The following is a 4,548-nucleotide window of genomic DNA, read 5'->3' on the forward strand; positions in this document are numbered from 1 at the left end:
AGGGTCAAGACACCTCAGTGAGCTAAGGTTACAATTTGAGGTGTGGATTTCGCCCTCTTAACATGAAATATGGAGCTTTCACTCCCTGTCCAGACATCTATATATCGTCGCTGACGGGCGGAAAATCATTAATACTGGTCAGCCTTTATGTCTGTCTGTGGGTTTTGCAAACATTTAACCAATGAAAATGATTAAAAAGAGCTTGTGACTAAACCTCAAACTCAAACTGTCAGTCAAACCTCATAACTCCACCCACCTCTATCTTGAATTAAATGCCGCACACATTTGTGACCCTGGAGAACAAAACCAGTCATAAGTCCTATATTTGTGGCAATAGCCAACAATGCATTGTATGGGTCAAAATTATCGATTTTTCTTTTACGCCAAAAATCATTAGGATATTAAATAAAGATCATGTTCCATGAAGATATTTTAAACATTTACCGTAAATGTGCATGGCTAAGGACTTCATTTGGACAACTTTAAAGGTGATTTTCTCAATATTTTGATTTTTTTGCACCCTCAGATTTCAGATTTTGAAATAGTTGTATCTAATAACCAAATATTGTCATATCATAACAAACCATACATCAATGGAAAGCTTATTTATGCAGCTTTCATAATGTGTAAAATTGACCCTTATGACTGGTTTTGTGGTCCAGGGTCACATTTTGGATTCAAGTTTTAAATAACTGGTTATTTAATAAGTACAGCATCTTTCTTCACTCAAGAAACACTATATATATGCAAAAATGTTATGTATCTGAGGAACCGAGAAGAGTCACTGTCTTAAAATAGTTTACTGTCTTAAAGGGATAGTTCACCCAAAAATGAAAATTCACCCATGATTTACTCACCCTCAAGTTATCCTACATTCTTCTTTTAGACGAATACAATCAGAGTTATATTAAAACATGTCCTGGCTAATCCAAGCTTTATAATGGCAGTAAATCTCTCGCAGTTCAAAACGCTCTTGTTACTCTTTTTTGTAAGTTGAATGTGGAAGGCGGTCTGGCGGAAGTTGGAAATTATACTTTATAATGTGTTAAATATGGACATTTTTCTTACACAAACCCATCGATTCGCTTCAGAAGGCCTTTATTAACCCCCCAGAGCTATATGGAGCACTTTTATAATGGGTGGATGCACTTTTTTGGGCTTCAAATTTTGGGCTGCCATTCATTGCCATTATAAAGCTTGTATTAGCCAGGACATTTTTTCAAAGGCCTGTTCACACCGGGACGATTTTCGCACGCATTTATCGGCAACGTTTAACACCAACGACTAAACAAAGGTCGCCAATGTGAGTGTGCACACCGACGCGCAAAACGGCAGGTGTAAAAGAGTAATTTTAAAAAAAAATGCCTTGGGTTCGTTTTTTTTTATTTTGACGCGCCGCATTAAACACTGGCCGACCAATGAGATCAGCGTTTTTGTTCACGTGCCTGGAGCTTCTGAAGTGACAGTAAAACACCACTTGGTGGCGCTCACGCACAAAATGCTCTTGCCGAGCACACATTGATAAGATGAGGAAGTAGTAAGTAGACAAAGAAGAAGATGAGCTGCTAATGCTGCTTGCCAGTTAGAAAAAAGTGTGTGAATGGTCTGGGGAGTCTGCTCTGTATTTTCTACTACACAAGAGGCGTGATCAACGAGCATAATTCAAATGACTCTGTACGCAATTGGAGAGTCCTTCAACCAATCAGACCACAAGAGGCGTGATCAACAGGCATCAACCCATCGCTTCTCTATCCGTCATCATGTTAAACCCGCCAATAGCGCGCCAGGTGGATAAGCCAGTCTGTGATTGGTTCCCGCAAAATTGTAACAGAAGCAGTAGAAATGAATGTACAGGTTTTCAAATTGCCGGCAGATTGGGCTGGGTTTACCCAGTCTACCTTGGATGGCCTTAGGGTGAGTAAAATATGGGGTAATTTTCACTTTTGGGTGAACTATCCCTTTAAATAGCACGTGTGAAGCACTTAATCATTTATAACATGAGATTTTGGCCAATGACAGAAAACTGAGCTTCCATATAGCTAAACTTTATAACCTATAAGATTATGAAAATATAATGCAATGCACTTACTGCCTCAGATGCGGCCATTCTAATTATGGACAAAACCTGTAAGACCGGTCAAAAACCTCATAACTCCATTTGAGCTTGATTTTGATGAAATGTTAATAATAATGACACATGCAAGTGTTTGACCATATATAAAGGCACAATATCAACTTTGTATTTTTAAACTGTGTTGTCAGTGTTTTTTCCATTGGACATACAAGGTTTCCGCCCGACAGCGACGATATGGTGCTGATGGTGTCTAGCATTTATGGTATGTGCAAGTATGATGCGTTCGCTTGAATGCACTTACTATTGAACGTGGAACAGCAACAGTATCACATTGTGACTTGGGATCTTCTAGAAAGATGTAACAACAGGTAAAATTGAATGTACAATACCAAATGGCAGCACAATATCTCAGGCAATACCTTGAATGTGAGATATTTGCCTGTCTGGAACAGGGTAATAAATATACAGTGCCTCATTAATGGACCACAAAGCATAACATCTTACGTGTTTGGAATCGCTTGATGGTGATCTCGAATTAATTACAGCTCAGAGTTCAGAGCGACAACCCCAGTTAAAAGCTTCTCTGACACATTGCTTATCTAACATTTCCTCTCCACTCCTGTTTAGGAATGTCAATTAATGTTTTCAAATGGCCTTAGCACATGAATCATTCATCTGTGGAATCACCATAGACATGTGTCACTGATTTCATTCATTCTTGTTTGCGGTTTATTGTTGTGATGATAATGCATGGCTCTCCAGAAAACAATCTTTGTGGTGTGTTCTTGTGATTAAAAATGTATGTGGATGGACTGTCCAGCCTTAAAGGGATAGTCCCCCCCCCCCCCCCCCCCAAATATAGTTATTTTAATATTTACTCAACCCATGTTGTTGAAAACCTGGACCATGAATTGAGAATTTTGGATAATCTTTACACAACTTCCATTCAAGTACAGTTTATGGTGACCTGTTGAGCTCAAAAAAGCTTCACGTTTCATATTATTCACATCATATTCCAAGTCTTCTGAAGCCGTGCAAAAGCTTTGAAGGCATGACGTTTTGATTTAAAGAGGACCTATGCCCTTTTACAAAGTCTTGATTTTGTTTTTGTTCTCTACTAGAACAGGTTTTCATGCTTGAATGTCTAAAAACACCTTATTTTCCACATATTTTCATTGTTGCAGCTCCTCTCTTCCCAGTCTGTCAGTAACGCTCTGGGGTGCGTTTCCCGTACAACAATGTAACTCACTGCTTAACTACAGTAGTACGATGCATCATTGAAGAAATCAACTAGCTAGTCACGACTGTTTCCCGAAACCGCATTGTCGCAAATTTGTCGTTCAACCACGTTGGTTAATGATGTCACGCAGGTGGTGGAGTAATAACTGCTTTTAATGAATCTGTTTAAATTTTAATTAATGCAAGATTTTTTGCTATAAACTATGAACATGGCATCTGAAGACTAATTCTAATTTTTCTCACTTATTTTGCTTTATTTCCACAAGAACACGTACGCACAAAAAACGGTGCTTTAAATCTCTTGACAAACTAAAAGACGTAAATTACATTTGTGTGTATTCTAAATAAAAGATATAGATTGTGTTAAATGGCAGCCTGCTTATTTTGTTTAAAGGGTTAGTTCACCCAAAAATGAAAATTCGGTCATTAATTACTTACCCTCATGTCGTTTGACACCCTTTAAGACCTCCGTTCATCTTCGGAACACAACTGAAGATATTTTAGTTGAAATCTGATGGCTCTGAAAGGCCTCCATTGGCACAATGGCACTTTACACTCTCAAGACCCTTAAAAGGTACTAAAGACGTCGTTACAAAGTCCATCTCACTACAATGGTTCTACAATAACTTTATAAAGCAGCGAGAATAGTTTTTGTGCGCAAACAAAAACCTAAATAACGACTTATATAGTGACGACCGATTTCAAAACACGGCATCATGAAGCTTCGAAGCGTAATGAATCAGTGAGTCGATTCAGCGGTTTGGATCGCCAAAGTCACGTGATTTCAGCAGTTTGACACGCGATCCGAATCATGATTCGACTCGCTGATTCATAACGCTTCGAAGCTTCATTATTGTAGGTTTTTTTTGCGCACAAAAACTATTCTCGCTGCTTTATAAAGTTACTGTAGAACCTGCACTTTAGTGAGATGGATTGTAATGACGTCTTTAGTACCTTTTAAGGGTCTTGAGAGTGTAAAGTGCATTGTGCCAATAGAGGCCTTTCCGAGCCATCGGATTTCAGCTAAAATATCTTCATTTGTGTTCCGAAGAATAACGGAGGTTTTACGGGTGTCGAACGACATGAGGGTAAGTAATTAATGACAGAATTTTCATTTTTGGGTGAACTAACCCTTTAAGAAAATGTCGTCCAAACCACGCAACTTTGCGATGCTGTTTGCAAATGTTCGTTGGAACTATGGTTTCGGGAAACACCGTCTCGTTGAACTATGCTGA

The sequence above is a fragment of the Gobio gobio genome (assembly GCF_949357685.1).
Source record: "Gobio gobio genome assembly, chromosome: 11".
Classification (NCBI taxonomy): domain Eukaryota; kingdom Metazoa; phylum Chordata; class Actinopteri; order Cypriniformes; family Gobionidae; genus Gobio; species Gobio gobio.